The sequence below is a fragment of the Malaclemys terrapin genome, chromosome 13 (assembly GCF_027887155.1).
Source record: "Malaclemys terrapin pileata isolate rMalTer1 chromosome 13, rMalTer1.hap1, whole genome shotgun sequence".
Taxonomy (NCBI): domain Eukaryota; kingdom Metazoa; phylum Chordata; order Testudines; family Emydidae; genus Malaclemys; species Malaclemys terrapin.
Window position 1 is genome coordinate 18,523,567 of NC_071517.1, and position 21,546 is coordinate 18,545,112.

Genomic DNA, 21,546 nt, shown 5'->3' on the forward strand with positions numbered 1-21,546 from the left:
GCCGTCCGGGGGGAATTTGTAAAAAGCTAAAAATGTCCGGGATTTCCACCCGGATAAAGACCCAAAAACGGCTGACAGGGCAGCCGCGCCGGATTGAGCCGCTCACTTGGGGCCTCTCCAGCAGCAAAAGCTCCTCCCCCGCTTCCCCCACTCCCCTGCAGCTTCAGCACGCCGGCAGCGCTGTGTGGGGCATAGGCACCCTCCGCTCCTGGCTCCACCCCATCCCCATTCCAATCCCTTCCCCAAATCCCAGGCCCCGCCTCCTCCCCCGGGCGCACCGCTTTTCCCTTCCACCCCCCTCCCTCCCAGACTTTTGCACGGCAAGCCTGGGAGGGAGGGAGGAGAAGCAGAGTGCTCAGGGGAGGTGGCAGAGCGGAGGTGAGCTGGGGCAGGGGTGTGTGGGGAGGGCTGCCCGCAGCAGGTAACCCTGGGGAGGGGGGTGCAGGGGAACCGCTCCCCAGCTCACTTTCACTCTGCCTCTGCCTGCTGCCTTGAGTGCACTGCTGCGCCACTCCGCTTCTCGCCCCCTCCCTCCCAGGCTTGCCGCGTGGACAGCTGATTTGAGGCAAGCCGGGGGCGCGGCCGGAGAAGCGGGGTGGCTGTGCGCTCAGGGGAGCAGGCAAAGCCCGAGCAGAGGTGAGCTGGGGTGGGGTGGGGCGGGGCAGGGAGCGTGGTGAGTCAAGGGACAGGGAGCAGGGGGGGTTGGATGGGGCGGGGGTTCTGGGGGGGCCTGTCAGGGGGTGGGGGTGTGGAGAGGGGTTGGAGCAGTCAAGGGACAGGGAGCAGGGGGAGGGTTGGATGGGTTGGGGGTTCTGGGGGGGGGGCCACCTGTCAGGGGGTGGAGGTGTGGAGAGGGATCGGGGCAATCAGGGGACAGGGAGCAGGGGGGGCTGGATGGGTCGGGGGTTCTGTGGGGGGCTGACAGGGGGCAGGGGTGCGGAGAGGAATTGGGACAGTCAGGGGACAGGGAGGGTTAGATGGGTTGGGGGTTCGGGGGGCAGTCAGAGGACAGGCAGCGGTTGGATAGGCGTGGGAGTCCCGGGGATCTGGCGGGGGCGGGGGTGTGGATAGGAGTCAGAACAGTCAGGGGACAGGTAGGGAGTAGGGTCCTAGGGGGGCAGTTAGGGTGGGGGGGTCTCAGGAGGGGGCAGTCAGGAACAAGGATAAGGGAGGCTTAGATAGGGGGTGGGGTCCCGGGAGGGTGTGATCAGGGGACAAAGAGCGGGGGGGTTGGATGGGTTGGGGGTTCTGTGGGGGGCGGGAAGTGGGAGGGAGTGGCTAGGGGGCGGGGCTACCCCCTCTCCCCACGGAGTGTCCTCTTTTTTGAAAGTTTAAATATGGTAACCCTAAGCTTAAAGAGTGTAGTTATAACTTTGAAAATGGTACCTTGCCACTTGAATTGCTCCTTATGTTTATTCAGGGTAATTGTTAATAACTTAAGGTACATCTATACTTACCTCCGGGTCTGGCGGTAAGCAATCGATCTTCTGGGATCGATTTATTACGTCTTGTCTAGACGCGATAAATCGATCCCAGATCGATCTCGGAAGTGCTCGCCGTCGACGCTGGTACTCCTGCTCGGCAAGAGGAGTACGCGGAGTCGACGGGGGAGCCTGCCTGCCACGTGTGGACCCGCGGTAAGTTCGAACTAAGATAGTTCGACGTAGCTGAAGTTGCTTATCTTAGTTCAAAGTGGGGGGTTAGTGTGGACCAGCCCTTAGTGGAAAAAGCAAGTTTGCACTGCTTTTTACTCCTGTGAGCAGGGTTTGGTATACAGAGTCCTCAGCATGCTTAGTACCGTGCCAAACACACAAGTAGAAATCCTTTTAACCATTTATTAAAGAGAAACAAAAGAAGGAAAAACAGTTAAAGCATGTAAAGTATTAACTAAGTATTTTGTTTCAACAGCCTCCCTTGTTCCCTTTCCCTTTCCCTTTAGATGGAGAGAGTTTTTAGAAGGAAAATCTCCCTTGTTTGACAGTGTCTTAGATGGTATCAAAGATGGCGATAACTGTCCAATTGGGGACTGGAGGGCACAGTTTGGGCGCCGGTGGCCCCCCAGGAACCTTCTGCTGCTCCTGGTGCAGCTCTGTGCACAAAGGCATTTAGTTCCCTTCCTGCACTATGCATCATCTGACAGAACTTTCTGAATGCACCACCAGGCCTTCTGTTCTTAACGCCACTTGCCCACGCCCTTGCTGAACTGCCGATGTCTGGTTTTCTCCTGATGTTTCATAATGGCTGAGTCCGTTCCCAGATTTGTTTTCAGATTAGAAGTGTTGATCAGTGCACAACCCTTAGTTTATGTGCTTCACCCTAACTAGAGCCAGTGGTGCCCTGCTCCATTTCCCAAAGGGAGTCACAGATGTGCACCGTTCTGTGGTTTATTTCCTCTCTTCCATGCTACTCATCTTAACCCTGTTTTCCTACTCCCCTCCCCAATTACTAAATTCACTGGCCAACTTTTACAGGTCCCACACCTGATTCCACTGTACCTTATAAGACATCTATCCCAGCGATAACTAATGGGACCCATTTAGATACACCCTTTCTGTTTGAATTTCTGGGGCTTGGCCATGGTCCAGCATTTAAGATTCTTATTGTTTGACAGTTCCTTGTATTCATTTGAGAATCCTAGATACAGCCAGAAAGCTGACCATACATTAAACAATAGACATAGAAGAAAATAAACTCCCTGGCAGGCAGCCCCACCCCAGGCTCTTGGAAGACCCAAGAAAGTTAATTTGGTTTTGGTGCACACATGCTGAGACCCACCCAAAATTCTCAACCATGATGGCAGCACACCAGCTCTCTCTGTGTTCTCCTCAGCAGGCCATAGAGGGCAGGTGCTCTATGCTTTTTCTTACTGCATCAAAGCTGACGCGGTGGTAATAGTGTGGTGATGCCATGTGTCCTGCAAGGGGCTCAGGGAATCCACATCGGGTCACAAGTATCTAGGACCAATTCTGTGCCTCCTTCACTGAGGTTTAATGGGGGTTACCCCAGCAACAAACAGACTACAGGGATTTAAAAGAGCCATGGCTTGTAGCACCATTAGACCGTGTCATCTCTAGCACTTCCCCTGTTTACTGCACTTATTTGGGTGAGATGTAAAACCGGTTTTGCTCTTTGTGCAAGAAAAATGTAAGAAAACTGTCCAAAACAGTAAGTGTGTCTAATGCTCTAGTTTCATTTCTCTGATTTAAGCAATCTTTCCTCCGAAGACAGGTTATTACTCTAGTAATGAGGAACTAGGTGTCTAAAAGGGGACTGGACTCGATGACCTCTTGGGGTCCCTTCCAGTCCTAGAATCTGTGAATCTATGAATCTAAAATATTTAAGTGGCAGAAAAATTGTAAAAAAAACTCTTTAGACACAAGTTAATTTTAAACTAGGGCTGTTGATTAATCACATTTAGCTCACATGATTAACTAAAAAAAAATAATCATGATTAAAAAAATTAATCGCGATTAATCGCACTTTTAATCACACTGTTAAATAACAGAATATCAATTGAAATTTATTAAATATGTTGGATGTTTTTCTACATTATAATATATATTGTATTCTGTGTTATAATTGAAATCAAAGTGTATATTATTTTTTATTACAAATATTTGCACTGTAAAAATGATAAACAAAAGAAATAGCATTTTTTAAATTCACCTCAGACAAGTACTGGAGTACAATCTCTTTGTTGTGAAAGTGCAACTTACAAATGTAGATTTTTTTGTTGTTACATAATTGCACTCAAAAACAAAACAATGTAAAACTTCAGAGCCTACAAATCCACTCGGTCCTACTTCTTGATCAGCCAATTAATTACAACGTTATCTCTGTTGTAAAATTTTGTTGGGGGAGTTTTCATAGTTTTTTAGAAGCTCCTGATGACTGGGATGTGTGAAAGTGTGACGTAGATAAAGTCGCTATAATATGGACTAGAGAGAGTGTCAGTGCTCATCCAGGACTCCTCAGGCATCCCACCACATCTCTCTGCAGAGCCCGTAAGTGGAATTTGTCAGTTTGGTGACCTGAAGCCTCTTATGTATGGAGTTAAATTCCATGTGCCTGCAGGTTCGGTTAGATACACAGGCCTCCTCAGGTAAATCATAATCTACACACCTAATCTGCATCACATGCATGTTCTTCATAGCAAACAGTCCTTCAGTTACCCACTGAGAAAAGTCCCTCATATCCACACCAGCTTGTGCCCCAAAGAATGCAACAAATGTGGAGTTTTTAGAGCCCAGCTTCTTTTGAAATGTGTGATGGCAAAAATATCACAAGACTTTTACCAGAGTGACCCACATATCAGGGCCACTTCACACCATGAGGGGAAAAAAATTAGTCTTGGGCAAAAACCACACATGCCAAAGACTCTTTTTACTGGGGACCCAGGGAAAATCAAATCTGGTTTTATAATGGAAAACATCTTACCACTTCATAGGGTGACTAATGCATTTCCATTGTAACAATGAAAACAGATTTATGAAGTATGGTGAATAGAAAGACTAGACTAGGTTACATTTAATGAGCTGTGCATGTTTCCTTTGCCATTTTACTCCCAAAGTCCTCAATGGATTAATTATTAACATGTTTTAACTAGGGTTACCATTCGTCCGGATTTACCCGGACATGTCCTCCTTTTTGTGTTAAAACTAGCGTCCGGGGGGAATTTGTAAATCACTAAAAATGTCCGGGATTTCCCCCCCCCCAGGCAGAGCGAGGCGTGGCTGGGAGGGCTGCAGGAAAGTCAGTCGCTCACATGGGGCTCTGGCAGCCAGAGCCCTTCCCCCGCAGCTTGCCGGGCTGGACTCCGGAGCAGCTGTAGAGCTCCTCCTACCCCCCTCCCTCCCTCCCTCCCTGCATTCTGAGCCGGCCGGCCTGCCGGGCCGTTTGCATCGGGTCTCGGCAGCTCCTCCTCCCCTGCAGCCCAGCGCCCCGCTCCGGCAGCACTGTGCAGGGGCAGGGACCGGGTTGTGTGTTGCACTGGGGAGAGCAGCCACATGTCTGGCTCCGCACAGAGCCCAACACCATGTTCTGAGCGGCGGGGTAAAGGGGCCAGGGGGCAGGAGAAGGGGCAGGGAGATTTTGGAGGGGGCAGTCAAGAGACGGGGGGAGGGTCGGGAGTTCGGGGGGGGGGCTTTCTGGGGGGGAGGTGGAGAAGGTTTTGGGCAGTCAGGGTACAGGTAGGGGGTAGGGTCCTGGGGAGGCATTTGGGGGGGAGGTTTTAGGAGGGGGCAGTCAGGGGACAAGAGGCAGGGAGGCTTAGGTAGGGAGTGGGGTTCTGGAGGGCAGTTAGGAGCAGGGGTCCCAGGAGGGGGCAGTCAGGGGACAAGGAGCGGGGGGGGTGTTTGGGAGTTCTGGGGGGGGGCTGTCAGGGGGCAGGGGTGGGGAGAGGGATCGGAGCAGTCAGGGGACAGGGAGCAGAGGGGTTTAGATGGGTTGGGAGTTATGGGGGGGGGCTGTCGGGGGTGAGGAGTGGTTGGATGGGGCATGGGAGTCCCAGGGGTCTGTCTGGGGGTGGGGGTGTGGATAAGGGTTGGGGCAATCAGGGTACAGGTAGGGGGTAGGGTCCTAGGGGGGCAGTTAGGATGGGGGGAGGGTCTCAGGAGGGGGCAGTCAGGGGACAAGAGGCAGGGAGGCTTAGGTAGGGGGTGGAGTCCTGGGGGGCAGTTAGGGGCAGGGGTCCCAGGAGGGGGCAGTCAGGGGACAAGGAACAGGGGGAGGGTTGGGGGTTCTGAGGAGGGCGGGAAGTGGGAGGGGCAGGGGCGGGGCTAGGGCAGGACGGGGGCGGGGCTCCTCCCGTCCTCTTTTTTGCTTGCTGAAATATGGTAACCCTATTTTAACACCTGTCATTTACAGCAAAGGCTGATAACACAGCATGTAGGAGCAGAACTCATCTGGAAAAACAACACCTGAATTTAAGATACAAACAGAGCAGCTAACGCCCAGTGCCGCAAGAGGAGTGTAAATCCTTCACTAAACCTGGAGTGGATCCAGTGTATGGCAGTAAAAGATTCAAACATTATCCAAAACCTGGAACAGGTTTAGTGGTAGTCTGGATTGGATTGCATTACATCAGGCTCTTATTCATGGATTTGGAATAGGGTTCATTCACTTTCCTGATGCAAGTAGGGTGACCAGACAGCAAGTGTGAAAAATCGGGACGGGGGGTGGGGGGTAATAGGAACCTATATAAGAAAAAGCCCCAAGTATAGGGACTGTCCCTATAAAATCAGGACATCTGGTCACCCTAGATGCAAGCAGCGGACTTTCCGTTTTTGTGTAGAACTCCAATGACAATCCTGGCCTCTAGCAGGATGATGCAGATCTCTTGGCTTGTAGTAGCTGCAAGAGGACCTTCCCTAAATGCCCACAGCCCTGCATGAGAGTCAAATCAGCTGGCCTGGCAGAGAGACAGCAGGAGCAAATGAGTGATGCTTGGTAGGCATGTATTCCAAAATGTACAAAATAGTGAACTTGCAATTAACTAAAAAAAAAAAATTAATCGCAATTAATCGCGATTAATCACAGTTTTAATTGCACTGTTAAACAATGGAATACAAATTGAAATTTATTAACTGTTTTGGGATGTTTTTCCACATTTTCAAATATATTGATTTAAATTACAACACAGAATACAAAGTGTACAGTGCTCACTTTATATTATTTTTATTATAAATATTTGCACTGTAAAAATGATAAACCAAAGAAATATTATTTTTCAATTAACTTCATACAAGTACCATAGTGCAATCTCTATCATGAAAGTGCAATTTACAAATGTAGATATGTTTGTTACATAACTGCACTCAAAAACAAAACAATGTAAAACTTTGAGAGCCTACAAGTCCACTCAGTCCTACTTCTTGTTCAGCCAATCACTAAGACAAACAAGTTTGTTTACATTTACGGGCGATAATGCTGCCGGCTTCTTATTTACAGTGCCACCTGAAAGTGAGAACAGGCGTTTGCATGGCACTTTTGCAGCCAGCATTGCAAGGTATTTACATGCCAGATATGCTAAACATTTGTATGCCCCTTCATGCTTTGGCTACCATTCCAGAGGACATGCTTCCAAGCTGATGATGTTCGTTAAAAAAATAATGCGTTAATTAAATTTGTGACTGAACTCCTTGGGGGAGAATTGTATGTCTTCTGTTCTGTTTTACTCACATTCTGACATATATTTCATGTTACAGAAGTCTCGGATGATGACCCAGCACATGTTGTTCATTTTAAGAACACTTTCACTGCAGATCTGACAAAATGCAAAGAAGGTACCAATGTGAGATTTCTAAAGAGAGCTACAGCATTCAACCCAAGGATTAAGAATCTGAAGTGCCTTCCAATCTGAGAGGGATGACGTGTGGAGCATGCTTTCAGAAGTCTTGAAAGAGCAACATTCAGATGCGGAAACTACAGAACCTGAACCACCAAAAAAGAAAATCAACCTTCTGCTGGTGGCATCTGATTCACATGATGAAAATGAACATGCATCGGTCCGCACTTCTTTGGATTGTTATTGAGCAGAAACTGTCATCAGCATGGACGCATGTCCTCTGGAATGGTGGTTGAAGCATGAAGGGACATATGAATCTTTAGCACATTTGGCACAGAAATATCTTGCGACGCCAGCTACAACAGTGCCATGAGAATGCCTGTTCTCACTTTCAGGTGACACTGTAAACAAGAAGTGGGCAGCATTATCTCCTGCAAATGTAAACAAACTTGTTTGTCTAAGTAACTGTCTGAACAAGAAGTAGGAGTGAATGGACTTGTAGGCTCTAAAGGCAATTTAGTCCAGTGCCCAATTATCCTGACAGTTAGGAAGTTTTTCTCCTGTCCAACCTAATCCTTCTTTGCTGCACTTTAAGCCCATTGCTTCTTGTCCTGTCCTCAGAGGTTAACAGGAACAATTTCCTCCCTCCTCTTTGTAACAACCTTTTATTTACTTGAAAGCTGTTATCATGTCCCCACTCAGTCTTCTCTTCTCCAGACTAAACAAACCCAATTTTTTCACGGAGGAATACACATAGCCCAGAAGAGCAACATATGTTCTATTTCTGCAGTGAAAGTGTTAATTGTGTGTAACGCTGATCGTGGATTGGCATCCTCATGTACTGATCTCAGGTAACTGGTACTTTATGACAACTTCTTGCATCTTACATGTCTTGAAAGATTCATCTCAGTCAGTGCACATCACAGACAGCATCTGTAATCTGATAGAATGATGTATCTGGTGATACCAAAACTGTGAAGCTGTTAACTATAGTGCACAGTGGTTTTGCTTCAGCGGTTTTGCTTATAGCAATCTGACCATTTTCTGACCATCAAAAGGCATGGCAATCTGTCTTGGAGAACTGTGACTGACAATGATAATCTAATGCTGATTTTATGCCAGTTTGGATGGTGCCATTCATTTAAGATGTGCATCAGTTCACATTAACTTCCAGAATGATGCTTGCTTTTGAGCTGCTGGAGGCATCTTCCAAAAGACCTTTTTAACCTGGAGTAATAACGGAAACAGATTCTTACATGATCCTTAAAGGGCTAGCCCCAGTTATGGAAGCATCATCCTGAGACATATGCAGCTTGCTTGATATTTACGAAACTCTTCATCACAAGGAATTCGCTGAAAAAGCAGTGGCCCCGAGATGGTGCCTGAAACAAGAAAGTCTTTGGTCTATTTTTGAAATCTAAATACGGTGGGTGTGTTTTATTTACTCTGCATTATCAGAGGAAATCCGGGTTCGAAGCCCAGGAAAATAACCTCATTGAAGTGCAGCAGAGGCACAAACAAAGAGTTCCCAGGAGATCGAATCAACGTCACAACAAATGCTCTCAGAACTAGAGAGAAATTAGTTTAAACTGATTAGAGCCCTTCTGGCCAGCCTGCTACCAGGGCCGGCTCCAGGCACCAGCTGACCAAGCACATGCTTGGGGCGGCACCTTAGAAGGGGCAGCCAATGTTGGGGCGGCGGGGGGCGCTCGCGGTGTTTTTGTTTGTTGTTTTTTTGTTCGGTGGGGTGGTGCTTGAGGGTTGTTTTTTTTCTTTTGCTTTTGTTTTGGCCGGGCAGCGCGGGGGGTGTTTCGGTGGCGCTGGGTGGGGGGTGGGTTGGGCGGCCCGGCGCGGTGCACCGGGGATTTGGGCGGCCCAGTGCGGCGCTGGGGGGTTGGGTGGCCCGGCCCGGCGCTCGGGGGGTTTCGGCGGCGCAGCACTCGGGGGTGGAGGGGTGTTACGGCGGGGCAGCGCTCTTCTTTTTTGCCTGGGGCGGCAAAAAAGTTAGAGCCGGCCCTTCTGCTACCTGATCCCATTAGTAGGAAACTGCCAAGAAACATCAGTCACTGATACCAGGGCCATAGTCACAGGAAAAATGCCTTCAAGATTTATTTCCTTTCAAGGGAAAACTTACAGGCCCTGGAAAGCCAAGTGGCCTGTTGAAGTGAAAGGCTTCTGCTGACTTGTCCACTGGATCCCTGGGGGCAGTTGCATGCACAGCATGGGAGCAGGGGAGGTCATTTCAACCAAGGAGCTCTTGGAGTTCACCCTGGGGGGAAGAACCATCTTTCTCCAGCATTTCTTTAGCAGAGACCCTGGAAGTGATTCTCCCCTATCCCCAGCCAATCTGCATTCTGACCTCTTTGAAAAAGTGGAGTGCTGAAAGGAAATATTTGTCCTGCTCTTCAATTCATTGGGGGGCTGCCGGGGAGAGCGGAGCCCTGGCCAGGCTCTCCACCCTCCTCCCGGGGCTCCAGCCGCCAGCGGAGCTGCGGCGGGCTTGCCACCCTCCCCCCGGCGCTCCGGCTGGTCGGGGAGAGCGGCCCGCGTCCGGGCTCGGCGCCCTCCCCTGCCACGCTGGGGGTAAGGGGGGTGGTGGCCGGAGGCTTTTTTGCCTTGGGTGGCAAAAAAGCCAGAGCCGGCCCTGCTCAGGAGAGCGGTCAGTCTCTTGGGTTCAAGTGCAAGCTCTTGCCCATAAAGTTTTACATTGCTTTATTTTTGAACGCAGTTATTTTTTTATACCTAATTCTACATTTGTAAGTTGCACTTTCACGATAAAGAGATTGGACTACAGTACTTGTACGAGGTGAATTGAAAAAGACTATATCTTTTTTTACAGTGCAAATATTTGTAATCAAAAATAAATATAAAATGAGCACTGTACACTTTGTATTCTGTGTTGTAATTAAAATCAATATATTTGAAAATGTAGACAACATCCACAAATATTTAAACAAATGGTATTCTCTTATTGTTTAACATTGCGATTAATCATGCTTCATTTTTTTAATCACTTGACAGCCCTAGAACAAAAGTGATCTGAGTGATATCCAGACTCGATTCCTCCCAGCCTTGTGAACAGGGGGTCCACAATCCTTTGTGAACATTTCTGGGGGGGGCTGTACGGGAGGCACATTCAGTTAGAATCTGGATCAAATTTTTCTTTTGGCTCCACAAAGGAAGTGAACTCAGTCTGTCAAGATGCATGACTCAATGATTTACCCAGGAGCTCCAGGACGGCTTGGGTTTGTTTTTTAATTGATTTTTTTAAATCACATAACTAATACCATCACACTTTGCGCTTACGTCACACCTTTCATTCAAGTGTGAAGTGCCTCGAGCTTGTAACTTTCAGAAATTATGGCACTTACTCCAGGATTTCCAGGTCTGAAAAATTAGTGAGGAATCCCAACTTCCTTTCCAGCCCCTCAGAAGATGCTTCATTCCGTTTCCACCATCCAGAATTACAGGTTCAAGGAGCCAGATCATGGCCACAGAAGTGCAAAACAGACTTAAAATTGGCCTAAGTGGCAGCTAATGATTCCCCTTGCACAGAAAGCCAGCTCTATGTCACCATCCCCTTGCCCCACACAGTCCCACTATAGGTACATATCACGGTGTGCCTGGGGAAAGGGAGCTGTGGCTGCGAGTGCTGCTGCATTCCAATGATCCTAGCTCTGCAACAGGCTTGGGGACCATTGGAGTTTTCTGAGTTAGAGCAGCCCTGAGGCTGCTATCAGTTACCTCAGGGGCCAAACAACCTTTAGATAGTCCCAAGACTAGAGGCTGTGCATAAAAGATGGAAGACAGACACGTTTGTCTTACTTGGGTCTGGCATGGAACAGAGCGTGGCTGGACCTGAGAATCAGGCCCTAGGTGTTTGCTATCCAAGAGACCTGTTATAATGTTGAGGTTGTGTATTGATAGACTTGCCTGGTTTAATAAATGTGTAACCAGAGATTTCACTCAATTTAATAAAATCACCAGAAACAGCTTGTCCTGGGTTGTGTAAAGATGCAATGCAGTAACACCCTGTTAACTAGCGAGATTTGATCTACTGTATAATGTTTCTCTAAACTAAAGCTCCCTTAAAATGCAACCCAGTCTAAAGATATCACAGACAGAGCACTTACGTACCAGAAATATGAAGATATTTATCACTTGGCTTGCAAAGGGTATTTAAGGAAATAATGCTATCAGGAACTCTCCACTCCACTATGAACAGAGCCAGTGCCTCTCTCGTTCAAAAGTCTAATTACCATAAGATCAGCAGCATGGTCCAATGGCGTGCACAACCCACTGGGCTTCTTGCTGTGTGCCATACTTTCGGCCTGGCTGAGTCTTCAACTCCCTGCATCAGAGTGGGAGTCCATCGGAGCATCGTGGTGGCTACAAAGAGTTAGGATGCTCTTGCCTTTTATTCCTAGGGATTGGGTAGCAGGGCAGTCCACTTTGGTCCTTTTCGTTGGTGGATCTGTTTCTTTTCTGCTCTTGCTGATGGCTCAAGCAACTATCCATCAGTTCTTTCCCTGTGTTTTTAAGGTTTGTTAGGACAAAATAAAATTGTGTTAGCAACCATGGCAAATCAGTTTCCGTAATTCTACTATTAACAGTTAGTCTTCAAACGATGAGTGTTCAATTATTGTAGTCTCCTCTCCAGTTGTAATGGTAATACACACACATAGTTGAGGACACCAATTTACGCCCTACGCTCTCTATATTGCAACCTGATCATGGGTCAGCTAGGTAAACAGTTAAGGCCCAGTGAAGAGATTACACCATTTATCATCAACTGTCTTAGGAAGGAGATAGATGGAATAGATTTGACAGAATGGAATAAATGGGACTTTGATAGGTGAGCGGAGTCCCAAATCGGTAAAAGAAAGAGGCCGAGGGAGTAACTAGGACTAGAATAGCCATAAGTATAGAAGATAGTTTGACCCTGTTGAATAGAATATGTGAGAGCCACCAGCTTAATCTAGAGGAAAAGGCTACTCTTGGAAATAGGTAGAAGAGTTACTTGGTTATTTTGGGTTAGGGTGAGTTAACAGATAGTTGTTCAACTAGAGATGGTGCTTGAGGAGACTAATAAAGTCAACAAAAACAACAAGGAGTCTGGTGGCACCTTAAAGACTCACAGATTTATTTGGACATAAGCTTTCATGGGTTAAAAACCCACTTCTTCAGACTTCATACATCTGAAGAAGTGGGGTTTTTACCCATGAAAGCTTATGCCCAAATAAATCTGTTAGTCTTTAAGGTGCCACCAGATTCCTCATTGTTTTTGTGGATACAGACTAACATGGCTACCCCTCTGATATTAAAGTCAACAAAGAGTAGGAGAGTCTGATTTGGGAGTTAAAAGCAGAAAATGAAAGTTTAAAAAAACTAGTTAGGAAAAAAGCAAGAAGGTGAAGGGGTTGACTCGCAGGTAATACCAAATCAGAAAGTGATGCCCTGACATCAAATAGGAAAGATGTTTGGGGAGGCCAAGCATTTGCAGAAATTTGAGCCTCATAGGAAAGAAGCACAAATTCAAGAGCATATTACAATGGTAAAAATCTGCATAGAGCCTTTTGGGAACATTCCAGAAACAGATACAATGAGATTCCTGAGGACACTGGCTACTAACCCTAGAGTTCGGTTAGATATGCTACCCCCAGAGATAAACAGCAATGGCAAAAAGTCATGTTAGGAACTGACCATTAACTATTCTGATATAATTAGTCCTATGACTCATATCTACAAGGTAAAGTTCCATAAGGACAACACTCCTAGAGCTTTGTATGATGAATTGAGGAGGACTGGTACCGCTATCAGAGGTGATAACCCAGATGATCATGCCTACCTCAAACAGTTGTATATTGAGAAATAGCCTACCTGCATTCGGGGCAAAATAGAGCTTCTGGTGGATCCAGAGGTGATGCCAATGAGAGACACTGTTTGCCTTGGCTCAAAGAGCATGGTTGGCAAGGGAGACACCACGGGGAGGGGTGATTCACAGGGTAGAGTCCACAGTTTGAAATCTAAAGGGAATAGTTTGGAAATAGAAGGCAGAGAATTACCCCGATCAAAGAATCCTCCCTTTAATCCTCAGAGACTGAAGGATCGTGCCGTTCTGCCCCAACACCTGAAGTAGCAGAAAAAGTGAGGAAACTCTAGCCAAGACAAACCTTCAAGGTCTCAGCCAGAGTAACAAGGAGTCTGCAGGCAAGCAGCTTGCAAAAGCAGTAGATAGACCGAGTCAGTTACTGTCTTTGACGACTCACCAAGCCACTCGCTGTGACTATGCCAGTGGACGGGGATGTCCTTAGGACATTGGAAACTGACCCCTGCATTGGAAACTGACCCCCAAACTAGCTGATTAGCGATGGGATCCAATCTACACTAGCCAGATCCTGACTGTCAGCCATGGAGAAGAAGACTCTCTTGGAGACGGGTTAGAATCCACAACCATCCAAAATGACCATTCACACATCCGGCAGGATTTTGTCGATTTTGTACAGGTGGATCAAAGGGAAAGTTTACTTAGGGGAACTTGTCCCTGGAGGTCCTGCCCCGAAGTGGTTAGGATACAAAGCACTGTGATGGGACTAGTTCTTTCTAGATCCAGGGGCAGAAGTGACTCTAATGGCAGAAAGAATGTTTGACCAGATTAACCAGCACTCCAATCAGCAGAGAGAATGCTCATCCCACAACACAATACAGCCAAATTCACCACTTATACCAAGATAGGGTGAGTGTTGTAGGTATCTGCTGAAGGAACTAACTTTGGGGGGAAAGAGGGAGGCCCACCCTGTGTATATTACCTGAAGGCTTGTTAATTGGGAATGATTTACTAATGCACTTCAGTCCTCTAACTGATTGCCATAGTTACATGTTGTGGGCACATGTTTCTAAAGCTAGTCCTTACAAGTTGACTTCTGAGAAAAAGACAATGCAAGTGCGGGTCTGCACCACCCAACAGACCCAGCTAGCGCTGAAAGTGATGGTTGGGCCTCAGAAAGAGGCTAATAGGCTAGTCCTAGGGGAAGCCAGGACGTCGCAGAAATTGGAAAAGCTTTTTGATAGTCTAAGCCCCACAAGCACTAGCACAGAGATAAAGGAGTTAAGCCATGAATCTGCAGCAACGCCACAGCCTATGGGCACAGAAACAGGAAGTGCTGTTGACAGACAGGCTCCGAGTCCTCACACTAGCCCTCTGTCATTTGTCAAACTTATCCGTGATCTTAAGATCAGAGGGACTTGTGTGTTAGCTAGCTCTCAGATGGAAAAGGCAACTTTTTTTCTGAGTACCTTGATGGAAGGCTTATTGGTAAAAGAGGCATTTATGAAATTGACCTTTGAGAAGACTCATTAGGATGGATTTGTTTGAGACGTTAGCTGAGATCCATGAACAAATAACAATGGTCCCCAAGAAAGAAGCATTCTGCACCATGCAACAACAGAAAGGTCCTGGGAGAAACCAGGGTTGGGTATATGTGCACTGAATATTCAGGTTGGCAGTCAGAAGGTATTGCATTTTGCCCAGGTAAGAGATCTCTAGAATCAATGGCCCTTCAATATGATCTTCTATCACATGTGAAATTACTGCTCCATTTCCTTAGGGGGAAGTTGCACAAGCTAACTTTATGGGCAAAGATGCATTGTAGCATGTAAGAACCCTTTCAGATGCTATGAGCTTCTTGGCCTCATCAAAAGTCTCAGTGCACTGTGTGGATGAACACTACTTCTGTCCATTGTATCCCAGTTCATTCCAGGGCTGTAGCATTGTCGCAATGTTAAGCAAAAACCTATGGTAAATGTCACGCTGTCGGAGTGGTTCACAACCTCAGGGCAGGCTGTCAAAAGCAGGGCAGATGCTCCAAACTGGTGGTCTATTTTATAATTAGATGTCACTGTAACAGTCTCAGCATGGAGTCACAGATAGTCCCCTTGGGCTCTCCAGTCTAGCTTACCCACCAGGCAAGCTGGACTCAGTGATAAATAGAGCCCTGCGCGAATACAAAATTTGTATCCACATCCGAACTGCAAAAATGATCCACGGATTTTCAGGGCTTTAGTGATAAATGGTCACTTACACCAAAAATCACAAAATATTCAGGTTGCTCATAGTCCCAAGGCACCAGTCATTTACTCCAGGTCCATTTGTACCTTAGAGTTTAGACCTCACATCAAAGACAATGCTTGTAGCCAAGCCTGTAATAAATTAACTAAAGGTTTATTAACTAGGAAAAAGAAATAAGGGAGTTTTTTACAGGTAAAAACAAGAATATATACACAAATGAGTTAGCCTGGAATTCAAAAGATGACTGAGATGTAGTAATCTGTCAGTTCAGAATGTCTTTCAGGGCTAATCTATGCCAAGCAGCATGGAGATCTCTTTGCTTATGTTTAGGAATCTTTGCCCCTCAGAGGCCAGACAGCATGAAAGAGGCCCAGTTTCTCTTTATCAGGGATTTTTATCCCCAACTGAGGGGATGAGTTCATGTGTATGTCTTTCCTTCCTGGAGAGAGTCAGGAATGCAGTCAACGGCGTTTCTATCCTTTGATGCTACACAATATCTCATTTGCCTTCAACGGGCCATGGACAAGCTCTTTACCTTACTCAGTGCCTCTTTTCCTCTTTGGCGAGTTACACAATGTTAGAATATAGATATTCAGGGCTGCCTGTAAAGGCCTGTGCTTTAAGAACTTAGGTGTATTTTTATCACTTAGCTAGTTAAAGCTAAGTTCATTTATGCTAAGTTATGTTCATTTATGCTAAGTTCATTTATGGTAAGTATCCCATAATTCCTTGCATTTGCTGAAGAAAGCACTTGGCATAAGCAGATAGGAAACTTGTAAAAATCAAGGTACATTCGTTCTATGTCTTACTTCCTTAGCTTCTATTATCTGCCCGGACCAGTACTTGGAATGCTTGTATCCAAAACAATGATAAGGAAGGAACAGAATGACATGTTTGGAAACTGGGACAAACTAATGGGTTGGATCATCATATAATCCAACCCATTAGCTTTGAGCAGGGGGTTGGACTAGATGACCTCCTGAGGTCCCTTCCAACCCTGATATTCTATGATTCTAATACCAGATGAAATGTGTAACCTTGGGAGCACACCTTCTGAGTAAAGTCAGTGTAACATCTCTGCACTGGATAGCTTCCCAGAGACTGGTGTAGAGCCTTTTCCCTGTACTAGATTATTATTGGCTTAGAGCAATACACCAGATTGACATTGTGATCAAGCACTGTGATCAAGCAGTTGACTGTACAATTTATCAACCAGTTGGCGAGCCAAGCCATCTAGCCAAATGTTAGTCAAACCAAGCAATGCGGCGTCACAATGTAACTGCTTGGAGGGGGATGATGCTCAGGAAGCGGTGGGACGCTAGTGTTCATTAATCTCACATACACTTATGTAGCCAGCCAGGCCAGGCCTAACGACCAGTTTTATAGCTAGCGCATGATAAAACACTTTAGGCAAAATGCCGATACTTCAGGAATTCCTGGGCCAAAAGCCACATATTCAGTATATAAAGATTAAAGCACTTTTCTTGGCTAAATTCCAGACACAGACTAAAAAGAGAGAGGAAAAAATCCTCTCTCAGTAAACATCATATGACAAATTTAAAGCCAAGGCAAATGAAAGTGAGAGACAGGAGCCATTAAAATCCCTTGTTGTACAATTTGTAAATAGTCATGTTTGTCCATCGTTCGGGCTAGATATGTACATCTTAACCCTTGGGGTCACGTGTGTAACTTGTGAAAAAGGGAAAGATAAGGAGCAAAGTGGTCTTGCATTGCATTGCCTCACATGTTCAGTGTTGAACAATAACAAAAGAGCTGACAAGGAACTTATAAAAAAATCAAAATGGGAAATTAAAATAGCAAGTGGAAAGTATAAGCAACTGCAATAACCCTGTTACCTAGTCAAGAAAGTAAGGGAAGACTAGGAGATTGTCAGTGGAGGTGCATCCAGCAAAAAAGAGAAAAATTAACCTGGCAAAGACAGGCTAAAAATCTGTATGGTGTTGCCCCAAAACAGTTAACTGCAGCAAGAAAAGTGCTCCCGTACTCAATTTGACATGCAGACAAAAGCAACAGGCATTTGGGGAACAAGTTCAAATTTTGCATGAATTGGTGACAACCTGGGTCCAGCCACCCCAAAGAACAGGGGGGCTGAACCCCAGAGAATAATCATAGAATAGAATATCAGGGTTGGAAGGGAATAAGCAGTTGAACTAACAGATTGCATATTATATTGTACTATAAAAATGTCAAGTAAAGTCTTTTATGAAAGCTTGTAATGTTCTGAACTTGATGGTCATTATGAGGTATGTATACAGATATACATATATAGAAAACTATAAATTGTGACTGGTTTCAGAGTAGCAGCCGTGTTAATCTGTATCCGCAAAAAGAACAGGAGTACTTGTGGCACCTTAGAGACTAACAAATTTATTAGAGCATAAGCTTTCGTGGGCTACAGCCCACTTCTTCGGATGCATACAGAGTGGAACATATATTGAGGAGATATATATACACACATACAGAGAGCATGAACAGGTGGGAGTTGTCTTACCAACTCTGAGAGGCCAGTTAAGTAAGAGAAAAAAACTTTTGAAGTGATAATCAAGATAGCCCAGTACAGACAGTTTGATAAGAAGTGTGAGAATACTTACAAGGGGAGTTAGATTCAATGTTTGTAATGGCTCAGCCATTCCCAGTCCTTATTCAATCCTGAGTTGATTGTGTCTAGTTTGCATATCAATTCTAGCTCTGCAGTCTCTCGCTGGAGTCTGTTTTTGAAGTTTTTCTGTTGTAAGATAGCCACCCACAGGTCTGTCACTTAATGGCCAGACAGGTTAAAGTGTTCTCCCACTGTTTTTTGAGTATTATGATTCCTGATGTCAGATTTGTGTCCATTAATTCTTTTGCATAGAGACTGTCCGGTTTGGCCAATGTACATGGCAGAGGGGCATTGCTGGCACATGATGGCATATACCACATTGGTAGATGTGCAGGTGAACGAGCCCCTGGTGGTATGGCTGATGTGATTAGGCCCTATGATGATGTCACTTGAATAGATATGTGGATAGAGTTGGCATTGGGCTTTGTTACAAGGATAGGTTCCTGGGTCATTGTTTTTGTTCAGTGATTTGTGGTTGCTGGTGAGTATTTACTTTAGGTTGGGGGGTTGTCTGTAAGCGAGGACAGGTCTGTCTCCCAAGAGCTGTGAGAGTAAAGGATCATCTTTCAGGATAGGTTGTAGATCTCTGATGATGCGCTGGAGAGGTTTTAGTTGGGGGCTGAAGGTGACAGCTAGTGATGTTCTGTTATTTTCTTTGTTGGGCCTGTCTTGTAGGAGGTGACTTCTGGGTACTCGTCTGGCTCTGTCAATCTGTTTTTTCACTTCAGCAGGTGGGTATTGTAGTTTTAAGAATGCTTGATAGAGATCTTGTAGGTGCTTGTCTCTATCTGAGGGATTGGAGCAAATGCGGTTATATCTTAGAGCTTGGCTGTAGACAATGGATCGTGATGCAACTCACAACAGGGAGGTAAAGCAATCAAGCAGGAAGGGGCTACTTCCCAAACCAGTTGTTTACATGAACCAGCTTCAATCCATTGTCTAGCCCACGATAAGACAATGGTGAATTGTTAAAGTTAATAGAAAGACACTGGGACAATTCTGAATTTCCCCGCTTTGAATATCTATAGTGACTGAAGGAAAAAACCCTGCAAACTCTTTTAAAATGGGAGTTGAAGTGAAATCCGTTCAGAAACTGAGGACCTGTGAAATTCTAGATCCCCCCTACAATTTGGGGGTACACTGGGAAACTGTGCAAAGGTAATAAGTATCTTGTATTAAAAATGGGATTTTACCTAATATAGAAGTGTAAAGCCTGAGGTTGTGTCTTTATGTTTATTTACTGTGTAGCTTGTCTATGTTCAGTCTCCCTCACTATTTCCTCTTGGAATCTAGGGAGGGTGGTTTCTATTAAACAAACCTTTTGTGTATTTTTACCCCAAGCAGGTCTTCGTTGTGCAAACTGTGTGGAGTGTGTGCGCCAAATTGAGCTGATAACTGGGGGTGGGGAGGCTGGTTTCACATCTTCAGGGGTGACGAACTGGAGAGGGAAAGTCTGAGTGTCTGATAGTTTGTAACTTGGGAAGGACGGATTTGGGGGTACTTGGGACTTAAAGGGCAGTTAGGATCACCCCGCACCAGTAACTAAGCTGGTGGAAACCAGGGTGAGACCTTGTGCTTGTGTCAGGAATCTGAGCCATGGCAGAACAGAATTAAGGTTACAGGACAGGAGGTGACAGAACCTCTTACAGGTTTGGATGAGCCCCAAAATGTCACAGACTTCCTGACCTTTTGCTAATGGGTTTGGTTTTAGACTGATGCTATAGGCACTGTTTATTTAAAACTCTAGCAGGAAGCCAGGCAGATGTGAGGGGGTGGAACTGGGGAAAGTTCTAGGCAGAATCTTGACAATGAAGCACAGAGAAACTGAATAGCTTTAGAGAAAATACTCTGTTACTTATTCAAATAAAGTTCCTTGTTCAGTGTTAGATGAAAGCAACTCTTTGTGCAATTCTTTATCCTCGTCACATGACAAAGAGTATCCCCAACTTCTCTATCAGAGACTGCGTCTATCGCCCATTCAGGACTCACTCACAGTGATACAGACTGTCGTATAATAAGGGGAAGGATCCCTTAGGTACCAAGACTGTGATTAAAACTTCTCCTCATTTTGCTAACTGATATAGGGCTCACAGATGCAGTGAGGATGGGTGTGCTGTGGTAACATTCCTCCAGCAGGTGTGTTGAGAATGAACTCCCTTGAAACACACTTCAGTCTAAAGGTATCAGAGACAGAACAATTACTGGACACAATAATAATCATCAAGCAATTAATATGCAAACACCTAGAAGATAATAAGGTGATAAGTAACAGTCAACATGGATTTGTCAAGAACCAATCCTGTCAAACCAACCTAATAGTTTTCTTTGACAGGTAACAAGCCTTGTGTATGAGAGGAAAGCAGTAGATGTGATATATCTTGACTTTAATGAGGCTTTTGATACTGTTTCCCATGACCTTCTCATAAACAAACTAGGGAAATGTAGCCTAGATGGAGCTACTATAAGGTGGGTGCATAACTGCTTGGAAAACCATTCTCAAAGTTATCAGTGGTTACAGTCAAGCTGGAAGGGCGTTATGAGTGGGGTCCTGCAGGGATCAGTTGTGGATCTGATTCTGTTCAATATCTTCATGATCTAGATAATGGCATAGAGAGTACACTTGTAAAGTTTGTGGACGATACCAAGCTGGGAGGGGTTGCAAGGGCTTTGGAGGACAGGATTAAAATTCAAAATGATCTGGACAAACTGGAGAAATGTTCTGAAGGAAACAGAATGAAATTCAGTAAGGGAAATCAATTGCACACAGACAAAATGGGAAATAACTGCCTAGGAAGGAGTACCGTGGAAAGGGATCTGGGGGTTACAGTGGATCACAAGCTAAATATGAGTCAACAGTGTAACACTTGCAAAAAAAGCAAACGTCATTCTGGCCTGTATTAGCAGGAGTGTTGTAAGCAAGACAAAAGAAGTAATTCTTCCACTCTACTCTGTGCTGATAAGGCCTCAACTGGGGCTCTTAGGCACCATCATAATACAAATAAATTAACGATAACAAACAACAGCGTATTCCCACTCAACTCACTAGGAATTCTGCCTGCAGGACCCTTGCAGGATCAGCCCCTATGGTCCATAACTTCTGGACATTTTCTATGGGGAGTATTTCCCACATTCTTGGATCCCACTCTAATGCTGATGGGGGCTCTGTCTATTTCAATGTGCCTTGAAGGCCTTCCTCCGTTTAACTCCTTCCTGCCTCTCTGCACTTTTCTCCTTTTACTCCCCCTACCTCTTGAATCATCCCAAGACATTTGCCTGGATGCCCCCCTTTATGTCCCACTGTCATTCCCCCCAACCTTGGAACTCCCTTCCTCATCACGTTCAACCCCACCCCATCTGTTGTCCTTATAAATAATAGTGCTAATCACATAAAACTAATATGACGTGCTAGCCTCTCAGGTGATCCTGTATTCATTGGCCTCACCCTGGTTCCATGCCTTTCACTGCCTCTTCTTATGTCATTGTCTCCTGGGCAAGGAACCTGTTTATCCGGTAAAGATCCAGAGGTGTCTGGGGCACTATATAAATAATAACAATTACTTGCAGGCCAAGATA

At 45.7% G+C, this 21,546-nt stretch overlaps 1 long non-coding RNA gene across 2 annotated transcripts; it reads left to right on the forward strand.

Annotated features, from left to right (window-relative positions):
* Window positions 1-4,900: 4,900 nt before the first annotated feature.
* On the forward strand, window positions 4,901-9,070 carry LOC128847776 (uncharacterized). 2 transcript variants are annotated; one of them, XR_008446950.1, is made up of 4 exons: window positions 4,901-5,052; window positions 5,866-6,447; window positions 6,949-7,006; window positions 7,206-9,070. It is a non-coding gene; the product is annotated as an uncharacterized LOC128847776 (long non-coding RNA). The 2 variants fall into 2 exon arrangements; XR_008446951.1 differs by lacking the exon at window positions 4,901-5,052 and having other exon boundaries at window positions 5,806-6,447.
* Window positions 9,071-21,546: the final 12,476 nt, after the last annotated feature.